Here is a 13526-nt window from a genome sequence, read left to right as displayed (position 1 = left end):
TAAACAGGACAATCTGAATGATAATATCCTGTCACTCTCTCCCTTCATAAATATTTGTGTTTCTACAAAGAAATTTATTTTCCATGTTGAGGTTCGCTACTCCGTAACTGCTGGGTTGAGATGTGTATCTGATTTAGAGTTTCAACAACAGTAAACTTCTCACATATAAAACAGCACCTTTCTGCATGTGATATGTCGTAGGGATACCCAAGAATTAAGTTGAATAAAGTTTTAAAATTGAAGTAAGTAATGGCTTTAATATCAGTTTTGTATCTGCTGAAACAACTAATGATTAATTCTCTCTTTAAAAAATGGTGGGCTCAATTTATTAAATAAGTAAATCTAACTCTTGTAAAAATAAAAAAAGAATGAGAGATGCAACTGCAGTCTTCTTTAAAATAATAAAAACAGAAAGAAACACAGCATTAAAAATATAAATAGCAGAAAATGAGCTGATGAAAGATTCAGGTTCCCAACAAAGAGAGCCACTGATTCTCTAATTTATATAAATAAGGTTGCTTCTGAATGAAAAGGAGAAAAGAATTTCTGAAAAAAATATGATGGTTTTTCATTGCTTTTTCTCTCTGGGGTTTTTTTTAGTTATTTCCTTGATTTCAGCTATTTCCTATGATCCAGTAGTATCAGACTGCTAGAATAGATGAAGGGGCCAGTAAATCTCTCCTGAATTATATACCAATAAACTGTGGAAATAGGGACATATGAAATACTCAGAAAAATTTTAATTTGTGCATTTTAGGCATTATTCTTATGACCATTTGCAACTTGCATCTTGGTTCTACAGTAATTCATATTATCTGAAAGTTCTTTATAATTGATATATCCTTTACTTAAACAGGGTTAGCCAGGCTTGGTGGCTCATGCCTATAATTCCAGTAGTTTGGGAGGTTGAGGCAGGAGGACTGCTTCAGCTCAGAAGTTCAAGACCAGCCTGAGCAATATAGTGAGACCCCATCTCTACAAGAAAATTAAAAAAAAAAAAAAGCCAAGAGTGGAGGCACATGCCTGTGGTCCCAGCTACCCAGGAGGCTGAGGTAGGGGGATCACTTGAGCCTGAGAGGTTGAGACTGCAGTGACCCATGTTCATGCCACTGCATTCCAATCTGGGTGACACAGAAAGACCCTGTCTTAAAAAAAAGGGGGAGGGGGGAAGAGCAATCAACAACAGCCTGCAAAACACAGGGTCAGCAACTGTATTTTCAGCATTTATTCAGACCAGCAGTTCTAATAATCTAAGAGTCAGCCAGTGGACTCTATTTTCTCTTGATCATTTAAACTTGCAGTTTATCACTTATTTGTCAAGAAGAATATTTATACATTACTTAGTATTTTTATGTTTATATGAAATCTTCAAAATTCAGTTCTTTTATCTTAAGATATAGAAATCTCTATAAATTATAGAATATAAATATTATTTTAAAGAATTTTGGCTTCTCTACTAATATTGCTGGTATTGCACAACAATGCTTTATAAGGTAGTTTTAACCATCATTTAATTTTCCTCATAGTTATAAAACTGGCAAATCTACATTCATGCTTCTTACATTTTGAAATATTTCTACTAGTTACCTATCTCCAAAATACTGGATGCGTTGCTTGGGTCATGGGGCAAATTGCCATGGAAATGGAATCTAGCCGCCTTGGTTTTAAGGCCAAAATAATAAATGACCACTTATTACTTTAGCTGATATGGATCATGTTCTTGACTTTAACTCTTAAGGTGAGTTTTCTCGATTGAAGATACTTGGAGGACCATCTTAGACCCTTCACATCCTATGTTGCTCTATTCAGAACTAATGGATGATAGAACTTCTAGCATCATTTGCTTATTGCCCATTTTGATGAGTCAATTAAGATTCAAGATTTTATAATTATAGAATAGAAATTACAAATATTTCTTTTCACAAAAATTAATACTCTTTAATACAGTTAATTTCCATAAGTATAAAGTATGTGTTCTATTCAAATTAGTTTCCAAGAAATGCAATTAGTAATGCCAACTTTAGAAAAATATTTTTTGAGTTCCATTATGTTCACTGACATGCTCAAAGATGTGTACGGGAGGGTGAGCTGGGACGATCCTTTGAGTGCTGGAGTTCTAGACCAATCTGGGCAAATAGTGAGACAAAAAAAAAAAAAAAAAAAAAAAAGCTCAACAATATAATGAACATAATCCAAAATTGAAGGCCCATATGAAAAATAATGTGTACAATCAGCATTAATGGACTCAAAGAAAAAATTCACAAGTGTTGTTTGATGACTGTTAAAATTCGAATGTTAAACAGTAAGACCAGCGTATTAGTCTGTTCTTGTGCTGCTAATTAAGACATACCTGAGACTGGGTAATTCATAAGGGAAAGAGGTTTAATGGACTCACAGTTCCACATGGCTGGTGAGGCCTCCTACTCATGGTGGAAGGCGAAGTAGGAGCAAAGGCATGTCTCACATGGTGGCAGGCAAGAGAGAAGGAGAGCCAAGCAAAAGGGGTTCCCTTTATAAAACTATCAGATGAGACTTATTCACTGCCACAAGAACAGTATAGGGGAAACTGTCCCTATGATTCAATTACCTCCCACTGGGCCCTTCCCACAACACATGAGAATTATAGGAGCTACAATTCATGATGAAATTTGGGCGAGGACACAGCCAAATCATATCATTCTACTCCTCGTCCCTCCCATGTTTCAAAACCAATCATGCCTTCCCATCAGTCTCCCAAAGTCGTAACTCATTTCAGCATTAACTCAAAAGTCCACAGTCCAAAATCTCATTTGAGAAAGGCAAGTCACTTCTGCCTATGAGCCTGTAAAATCAAAATCAAGTTAGTTACTTCCTAGATACAATGGGGGTACAGGGATTGGGTAAATACAGCCATTCTATATGGGAGAAATTGGCCAAAACAAAGGGTCTGTAGGCCCCATGGAAGTTAAAAATCCAGTGGGACAGTCAAATCTTAAAGCTCCAAAATCATCTTCTTTGACTCCATGTCTCACATTCAGGTCACACTGATGCAAGAGGTGGGTTCCCAAGACCTTGGGTAGCTCCTCCCCTGGGGCTTTGCAGGGTACAGCCCACCTCCCAGCTGCTTTCATGGGCTGACATTAAGTGCTTGTGGCCTTTCCAGATGCATAGTGTAAACTGTTGGTGGATCTACCGTTTTGGAGTCTGGAGGACAGTGGCCTTCTTCTCACAGCTCCACTAGGCAGTGCGCCAGTGAAGACTCTGTTGGGGATCTGATCCCACATTTCCCTGTGCACTGCCCTAGCAGAGGCTCTCCATGAAGGCTCTGCCCCTGCAGCACACCTCTTCCTAGACATCTAGGTGTTTCCATACATCCTCCAAAATGTAGGTGGAGGTTCCCAAACCTCAATTCTTGGCTTCTGTGCACCCTCAGGCTCAGCACTACTCGGAAGCTGCCAAGGCTTGGGGCTTGTACTTTCTGAAGCCATGGTCCAAAGTGTACACTGGCCCCATTCAGCCATAATTGGAGCAGGTGGGATGCAGGACACCAGGCCCCTAGGCTGCATGCAGCAGGGGGACCATGGACCCAGACTGTGAAACCATTTCTTCCTCTTGGGCCACTGGGCCTGTGATGGGAGAGGCTGCTGTGAAGGTCTCTGACATGTCCTGGAGATGTTTTCCTCATTGTCTTGGTGATTAACATTTGGCTCCTCATTATTTATACAAACTTCTGGAGCAAGCATAAATTTCTCCTCAGAAAATTGGTTTTTCTTTTCTATTGCATCGTCAGGCCGCAAATTTTCTGAACTTTTATACTCTGTTTCCCTTTTAAAACTGAATGCTTTTAACAGCACATCCAAGTAATCTCTTGAATGCTTTGCTGCTTATAAATTTCTTGTGCCAGATACTCTAAATCATATCCTTCGAGTTCAAAGTTCCACAAATCTCTAGAGCAGGGGCAAAATGCTGCCAGACTCTTTGCTAAAGCATAGCAAAAGTCACCTTTGCTCCACTTCCCAACAAGTTCCTTATCTACATCCAGTTCCTCCAGGCTGAGGTGGCCTCACCTCAGCCTGGATTTCATCATCCATATCACTATCATTTTAGTCAAAACCATTCAGTAAGTCTATAGGAAATTCCAAACTTTCCCACATTTTCCCGTCTTTTCTGAGCCCTCCAAACTGTTCCAACCCCTCCCTGCTACCTAGTTCCAAAGCTGCCTCCACATCTTCAGGTTATCTTTACAGCAGCACCTCATTCCACCGATACCAATTTACTGTGTTAGTCTGTACTCATGCTGCTAATAAAGATATACCTGAGACTAGGTTATTTACAAAAGAAAGAGGTTTAAATGATGCACAGTTTCACATGTCTGGGGAGGCCTCATAATTACGGCAGAAGGCAAAGGAGGAGCAAAGGCATGTCTTACACAGTGGCGGGCAAGAGAGAATGAGAGCCAAGAAAAGGGGTTTCCCCTTATAAAACCATCAGATCTCGTGAGACTGATTCACTACCATGAAAACAGTATGGGGGAACCAATCCCCATGATTCAATTATCTCCCACCGGGATCATCCCACAACATGAGGGAATTATGGGAGCTACAATTCAAGATGATATTTGAGTGGGGACACAGCCAAACCATATCAGCCAGTAGCCTAGTATTGCATGTGTAAGATCTCATGTATAAGGACCAAGTAGTCATGCTGTGACTGTAATGAAAAAATTTATGTAATAAGTGGAATATAGGTAGAACTACATTTTCCTTTCTGCACAGGTAGAAATGTGTTTTTAAAAGGTAGAGGTGAAAGTTGAAGTAAAAATCTCACCGTATTTTGAGTAGCAGAAAATGAAATCTTTTTGGTAGTTTTTCCTTTTGGACTTTTTCTTTATTTTGATATATCAGCTCCCTGGTGAAAAACTTAGATTAATGGGATACAGAAAATTATTTCTGTTTAAGAGTTTTGTTACTTGGTCTTTATGTAAAGTTGGTCTCAGTCTTTCATTATATAAACATTGCAGAATATTTTATTCCTCTTTAATTTTTTAATTCTGAGAAGTAATATTTAAAATAAATCCTCCATGTCTGAAGTCAACTGTTAAAACTTTATTAACTCCAAGATGCCTTGAAGTTGAGGTCTCTTAAAAATTAAAAAAAAAATCAACCCTTTTACTTGGTGACTAATCTCTTGAGTGTCATAATTTTCATCACCTTACATAATTTCACTTGCTAATATCACAGTTAATACTCAAAACTAAAAATTAAAACTTTAAACATTTAATAATTAAAACTTTTCTCTATTAGATATATCTATCTGCTATAATAAAAAAACAGTGATAGTCTTTTCCTTCCAATTATTTCAAAAGATCCTACTGTTGATCATCATGTAACATCCTCTGTTTACTTTTTCTATTGTACAAGTATTTGAGTCAAATCTTAGTTAATTGTGTTAAGTATTTGTATATGTTTTAAAATCTTGAAGTGAGTAATGGTAAATATAATAATTTTGAAATGAAAATGTATTAGTCCATTCTCACATTGTTATAAAGAAATAACTCAGATTGGGTAATTTATAAAGAAAGAGGGTTAATTGGATGACAGTTCTACAGGCTGTACAGGAAGCATAGAAGCTTCAGCTTCTAGGGAGGCCTCAGGAAACTTGCAAATATGGCAGAAGGTGAAGGGGAAGCAGGTACGTCTTACATGGCTGGAGCAGGAGGAACAGAGAGAGTGGGGAGATGCCACATACTTTTAAACAACCAGATCTCATGAGAACTCATTATCGTGACAACAGCACCAAGGGGGGATGGTGTTAAACCATTCATGAGAAACTGCCCCCATGATCCAATTGCCTCCCACCAGGCCCCACCTCCAGCACTGGGGATTGCATTTCAATATGAGATTTGGGTGGGGACAATTCTGTACAAAATCAGACCCCAAATTCTGATAATTTGTGGAAACAAAACTTACTATGCCCAAAACAATGCTGCCTTGGAACCAGACCCATGCAGACTGGCCTGGGCCCTCAAACATGAAGGACCCTCTAAATGCAGGCCATAGGACCCTCTCTAATTAGGGTGATAGTCACATGTTCTTGGAAAGACTGGAGCCCAGCCTTCCTTTTGTAGCAGTAGTCTTGTGTCAGTTTTGATCAAGTCACAATCTCTGGCCTAATTTGGCCAGAAAACCCTAGAGAGATCAGACCCAGGATCTTGGCCTCAATAGTTCCACGTGCTATAGTATTACCCACAACTCACCACAACAGGCAAAGAGAAGTGCTCATTGATCCATCCCCTCTACTTTCAACACATTGGCCTTCTTGGGGAAGCCCCTCAACCACACTCTACTCAGTATAGTTTATTCTGGTGGTTCTGAACTGGGTTTTAGATCAATCCAGCCCTCAGTTCAGGGGATCCTTTCTTAAACAAGCACAGTTATTCCTTTTTTTTTCTTACAAACTAAATATCAGAAGCCAATCTAGGGGAATCGCTTTTTAATCAAGATGTTGCTCTGACAGGAGTACCTGAAGTGTATCCACCAGCATGGATTACACATTCCAGGTAGAAGGATTTCTTCCACCACTGTAAGAAGCCATTTTGGAGCACCTTCATAGAAGATGATGTTATCTCAAAGGGGTAGGTTGTCTTAGACATCTGTTTTTACTCTTTTTCTAAGTGAAATGTACCATATTTTCTCTTAAACTTCACAACCACTAGCAAACAAGCTGCTATCTCCACAATGCAAATTACAGAAGCCAAGTTCAGAGTCAAAATAATGCAAAAACTTGTCTAAGAAGTAAATGACTGCTACTTAAGGACCTTGTCCACTAAGTTAAGCTGATTTTAAAGGCCCAGAGTCAAGTGCACAATGAGCCTTATTTACTTCGGAACTCTGTCATTCAGGCTTTTAAATGATCTTTTTTATAGAGTGGCTGCCTCTAGTCTGAGGGGATCTTATTTTTCGCTGTGGGCGCTTGGTAGTCTTACCCTTCTGAATAGCCAACAGGACTTCCCACTGTTTCATGGCCATTTGCAGAGCAGTGTCAGTCTTTGGAGCAGTTAATTTTTTTTTTCTCCCCGGTACAAGAAGACAAACACTCTGAAATTGTGCCAAGATTTCGCTTCCCCCATAGCATGAGGTAAAGAGGATTTACAGGCAAAGAGCTCCCTTGAACAGCAGCCAACAAAGCAGATAACTTTTAAATAACACAATGTGGTGGAAGAAACTGCCTTGTGGCAATCTACTGTTGAGAGAAACAGCAACTATTTACGGTACATGTTGGCAAACTATGTATGCTTAAGCTTTAGAAATGGTGAAAGGTTACATACTGTTTGTGGCTTTCTTTACATAGCTAACACTGAACTGAATGTTACAGAAAACAGAAGTCTTTAGATTTTTGTTGTTTATCTTTGACTAATTTCAATTGATTTACAATGATCAACCATATGACTAATTCAATTTGGATGGAAATGTATTCAAAGACTGCATTAAAATGAATGTATTATGATCACCTACCTAGTATTGTACAGATGCACCCTTTCACTTGAGGCGAATTTAGATTTCAAAAGTAGACAAATAATAATTGCTTTCTTTACTGAAGTATATCTTAGTCAGTTCAGTTGCTATCACAAATACCACAAGTGCCTTAAACAACACAAATTTGTTTCTCACAGTTTTGGAGGAAGTGCAAGATCAAGGTGTGAGCAGATTCAGTACCTGGTGAGGGCTCTCTTCCTGGTTTGCACACAGCTGCCTCCTTGATGCATCCTCATGTTGCAGAGAGAGATCTCATGTTTCTTCCTATTAAGGGCAGTAATCACATCATGACGGCCTTATTCTAATGACCTAATATAATCCTAATTATCTCTCAAAGGCTCAACCTCTAAATACTATCACACTTAGATTAAGGATTCTACATATAAATTTTGGAGGGACACTAACATTCAGTCCTAAGTAAAAGTTATTTGCTTTTTTTCTATGAAGTAATTCATTCTCAGATTTCCCTAAATAGTCAACTCTCTTACTGTTCTCGAAGTATAATTAGATTTCAAACATTCTTTTTTTAAAAACCTATTTTCTAGAACATATCTACTGAGTCAAATCAAGTTTTTTGTGTTAAGACTCTCAGTTGCTAAAAATAGGAGAGTTGATACTATCATGTGGTTTAATTAGTTTCTGACACGAACAGCACCAAAGTACTTGTGGGTAGTGCATGGGAGATAAAACGTAATCTAGACAGGGAAATAGCTATGTTGACTGTGACACAGTCTAGGGGAGAAAGATACTGAGTCTGAAGGTCCATAAGAACCTAGATGCAGCAAGATTGTTTTCTGTGGTAGGAAAGGAAAATCCGTCATGATTTCTCACCTCCTCTAGTCCTAGTTTATGTTCAGCTACGACTATAATTATTAACACTGCAAAATTAACGTATGTCAACATAGTTAATTTTCTGCTCAAATACTTCAATATCAAGAAAGAACGTTGGCTGATTTAGGGAAGGTAAGACTAAGTTTCATTAAAAATTACACAAAAGACACATTTCGTGATCTCTGCATGTTTGGATAATGGCAAGTTGCTACACTAGGACTGTTGTGAACAAAATTCTGTAGATCGAAGTAGGAACTTAATGGTGGTCAGTAAGGCTTTAGATGAGTGCCTCAAACTTCTCCACACCAAGACACTTTCAGAAGATGATAATATTTGTAAGTCACATTGAGCCTTCCAGTCAAACTGGAAGAGATTTGGGGGAGTCAATAGGTTAGAGTGCAGTGGCATTATCATAGTTCACTGCGGCCTCCAACTCCTGGGCTTAAGTGATCCTCTTGCCTCAGTATCCCAAGTAGCTAGGACTATGGATGCAGTAATTTCTCATCAAAATGTTGCATATTCTCGATAGTCACCTTGCTCACTCCAGCCTGGGCAAGAGGGCAAGACCCTCTCTCAGAAAACAAGAAAAGAAAATAAATTACATGCAGCAATTTCGAGTTGTAAATTAGATGTGTGTGTGTGTGTGTGTGTGTGTGTGTGTGTGTGTGTGTGTGTAAAATATCTGCAGGGGCAAACTCAGTGATCTCACTTAAAAATGTGTGGCTATTTTTATTAGTAAATGTTTCATGAAATCAGAATTTAATATATCCACACTAATTTTTATTTCATTTTCTTTATCATAAATGTATAACAAAGAATATTTAATAATTTTTTTCACTAAGCTGCTTTGGTCAGAGACTGTTTACACAAGTAGATGTAAAAAGTAGCAAATTCTTGCTTTGTCTCTAATGAATTAAGACTGCTTTCTTGCTCTTTATCAGATAATTTGTTCTTTGAACTTTTAAAATTTGTATTTCATAGGCTTATCACTTTTTAAATATAACTCCTTTCTTTGACAAATTCAATGTTGAAATAGCTTGTGATAACAAATGGTTATGAATCTTTTAAAATGTTTTCTTATTAAGTACTTCAAAATTTTAATAAAGTGTTTCTTCCAGAAAAACTAGATATTGCTTGTCTGGTCTGATTCTTTAGCGTCCAAATTCCAACACTAATTAAATATTGGTAGTTATAAATCCACGAATGTTGACAGTGCACATTATTATATTTCTTGTGGTTCTTCCAAACTTGAATCATGTGTATTAAAATGCTCAAAATGTTAGTTAACACATTTTTTTAAGCTGACAACTAATCTTCAACTCTGTAAAGCAAGAATAATTTATACTCATATAAATTTCAATTGTTATTTGAGTGCAGGTATTACAAAAAATTTCATTGGTTATCCTCTGTGCCAGGAGAGTGGTTTTTTTTTGTTGTTTTTGTTTTTTGATTTTTTTTTTTTAAATCTTAATTCTTTGTATAGAGCTGTAAACAGGTATGACTATAGTGGCTTGGATTCACCATCTTGAGAATATCATATAATATGAACTATAGATTCATGAAAAAATTTTTTACACTAACATTTCTGTGTAATTAAAATGATGGGTTCTTTCACTCAGAGTATTTGTAAACTCTTTCCATGAAGCCTTTAACCTACCACAGAATCAGTATCATATCCATTTAAACAGTGTTTCTAACTTATCTTATTTGTTATGATATATTCATATAGTCCTTTAAATATCTTATCTCAAGAACTTGGTTTTGGTACCTCTTTGTAGAACAAATAATATTTTTTTCCAGGCATTTCTCTTTAGGCAGCCTGAACTAGATGTATTAACTGCACATTACTAGAAATGTCCATAGAGTCATCAGTCTTTCTTTGATTTAAATATTTTCTAGATTAGTGCTTCCTCTGTGCTGTCTCACATCATAAATGGATCTACTAATGCTACTATATGAAAGTGACATCTTTTCTATGACTTTGCCTTGTTCTCAAACACATTTTCACATAGGCTGTTAAATGAATGATTCTGCAATGATAAATGCAACCTGGCTTTAGCTATGAAATTTAAGTTACCGTAATCCTGGTGAACCTGATTTCACAAGAGAACTTTGTTTATTTTGAACTTGCAGTTGCCCTAAGAAGTTCAAAGCTTTTTCTCTTTGAGATATAAATGCTGTGGGTGGAGCTGGCATGATTTGCTAGGCACTATTGTTTCACTTGATAACTTTTCCAAGACGAAAACAAATTAGCCTAATTAGGGTGAGGAAGAGAAGAATTAGTGAACATAAATGTCAAATTGAGATTATCCTCATTATTCTACCTGAAAGTGACTTAAGCTTCCTGATCTCTTGGCTTTCCTGGTTGACCATTTCTGCAGTATTATTCTGAAATTCATCTCTAATGCTGAGCCTAGAAACTATTCCTTCAGCCCTCTCAACAACACTACAAGTGTAGTTCCCCACTAGTTAGAACTGATTTTGTTTTCTGCAATAGAATAATATAATACATGGAACCAGAGAGTGGTTTGTGATTTTAGAAGCTCAAAGACAGAAATCCAGAACTGGTCATGTGACCTACTTGTATTTGAAAACAGTGAGAATCTGCTTAATTTGAGAGGATGTCTTAAAAAATTGGAAGTTATCTGTGGTTTTCTGGAAAGAGGTAACCATTGGACACTTTTTAATTTTATTTTATTTTTGAGAGACAGGATCTCACTCTGTCACCTGGGCTGGAGTGCAGTGACATGATCATAGCTCAATGAGGCCTCAAACTCCTCAGCTCAAGTTATCTTCTCACCTCAGCTTCCCAAGTAGCTGGGACCACAGGCACTTGCCACCACACCCAGCTAACTTTTTTCATAGAGATGGGGTCTTGTTTTGTTGCCCAGGCCATATTGGACACTTTTGACAGACCCAGTGGCTACTGTCATAACACAATGTGGTACACAAAAGAACTACAAGGGACATGAGATGGGCAGATTACTTTTGGTTATACCTCTTCATTCTGAGACAAAAAAGGACAGGTTTAGAGTTTTAAATGCCTAGAAGCTATGGCTACAGGACTAGAGAGTTCCTATGACTTCCACACACTGGTATGTTACCTCTCATTTTCACAGTCTGGACCTCTGAATTTCAGCACAATGTGTGCTGAATGCACAGCTTCACCAGGCTTCTGAAAAGGCCTAGGAGCAATGAATGACTCAAGAGCAATGAATAACCTAGGGTCTAGATTATGGTCTCTAAATGTCACTTTCCAGCATAGCAAAACTAGATTCTTTGGATTCCAGTTTGGGGACATAAAATATAAAAGATAAGCTGGAAATGTTTTTATACTAAAGAATAGGGAAGTTATCAAAGGCTGCTGGAGTCACTTCAAAAGGACACCAGAAATTAAAGGGGCTCTCAGGCTGGGTGCAGTTATTCACACCTGTAATCCCAATACTTTGGGAGGCAGAGGCAGGAGGATTGCTTGAGGTCAGAAGTTTGAGACCAGCCTGGGCAACATGGTGAGATCTCATATTCACAATTTTTTTTTAAATTAGCTGTGTGCCTATAATCCTAGCTACTCTGGAGGGTGAGGTGGGAGAATCACTTGAACCCAAGAATTGGAGGTTAAAGTGAGCTATGATTGCACTACTACATTCCAGCTTGGGTGACAGAGTCAGACCGTGTCTCTAAAACAAACAAACAAATAAATAAATAAATAAATGAAAATTTAAAAAGGGCTCCCACTGTCCAATATAGGACAATCTGAATATCTAAAGGAATGGTGACTATGATCGATTTTAATATATCTGTTACACCATGTGTTCGTATTGCTAATAAAGAACCAAAACTCATTAATTACCTTTGGAGGTTCTAGGTTATAACAATGCATCAACCCCCAAAACTGGTAAAAACAAGGAAAGAGTCGAACATTTATCCTGCCTTTCGTATATGAACAATATTTCCTGTTAATCAGATAGTTGATGAGAAAATATCTTAGAACAATAGCTAATAAATTCAGAAGTAATGGAGGACATAGAAGACCACCATTCTGCAAAAATCTAATGAAATCATGGACCCAGAAAATCATGCTCAATGGCTACTCAAGCTAATAGATAAAAAGCTGAGTGGAATTTTATAGTGAAAAATATCAGGCTAGTAAGACCTGAACCTACTCATGAAGTCATCAAAAGGGAGATATCCAGAAATTTTATGCTTTCTGATGTGATACAATAGAAAATATATAGCATTTCCTATGGTGGGTTATTGTCAAAAACTGCACTGGAATGTATTAATCTCTGGATATAAACACCCATTAATAGAATAAAACAGCCTACAGACCACCATGTTAAATGACACTATGGAAAACAATCAGAAAAAAAAGGACAAATAAGTTACCTGATTTCTTTAAGGAATAGATAGCAAGATTTAACAAAGAGCAGCATGAAATTGCTCTATCTTTTTTAAAACAAAGTTTTAAATTTAGAATAGTTTTAAATATAGTATAGAGAGCCTCCATATGTGCCTCACCCAGTTCCTACTATTGTTTGCATTTTATATTACTATGACACCACATTTGCCACAACAAAGAACCGACATTGCAACATTACTGCAAACTAAACTCCATGGTTTGTTCAGATTTTACCAGTTTCTGTCAATGTCTTTTTTCTGCTGCAGGGTCCCATTCAGGATCTTACATTCCTGCAGGAAGCTTGACGTCATAGACCCCTCTCTGGTCTATGATATTTTCTCAAACTTGCTTTATCTTTGACGATCTTGATACTCCCGAAGAGCACTAGCCAGATTTTTTTGTTCAGAATGTTTCTTTATTTGGGTTTTTCTGATGTTTTCCCATGGTTAGACTTGGGTCATTGGTTTTCTGAAGGAAGACTGCAGAGGTGAAGTGCTGTTCTCATCACATCTTTGTTTCATTATTATTATTATTATTATTATTATTATTATTATTATTGAGACAGGGTCTTGCTCTGTCATTCATGCTGGAGCATGGTGGCATGATCACAGCTTATTGCAGCCTCAACCTCCTGGGCTCAAGTGGTCCTCTCACCTCAGACTTCCTAGCAGCAGGGACTACAGGTGCATGCCACCACTCTTGGCTAATTTTTTATTTTTAGTAGAGATGGGGTCTCACTATGTTGCTCAGACTGGTCTCGAACTCCTGGACTCAAGTGATTC

At 37.5% G+C, this 13526-nt stretch overlaps 1 long non-coding RNA gene across 1 annotated transcript in view; it reads right to left on the bottom strand.

Moving 5' to 3' along the window:
- Window positions 1-8129, bottom strand: part of LOC141585442 (uncharacterized) — a 139308-nt gene extending 131179 nt beyond the window's left edge. Inside the window, exon 1 of the long non-coding RNA XR_012518918.1 lies at window positions 7695-8129. This is a non-coding gene — a long non-coding RNA (uncharacterized LOC141585442). The remainder of the gene's footprint in view (window positions 1-7694) is intronic.
- Between the last annotated feature and the right edge of the window lie 5397 nt (window positions 8130-13526).

This window comes from Saimiri boliviensis, chromosome 8, assembly GCF_048565385.1.
Source record: "Saimiri boliviensis isolate mSaiBol1 chromosome 8, mSaiBol1.pri, whole genome shotgun sequence".
In the NCBI taxonomy this organism is placed as follows: Eukaryota; Metazoa; Chordata; class Mammalia; order Primates; family Cebidae; genus Saimiri; species Saimiri boliviensis.
The sequence above is the reverse complement of the archived record's forward strand: the minus strand, read 5'-3'. Positions and strand labels throughout refer to the sequence as shown.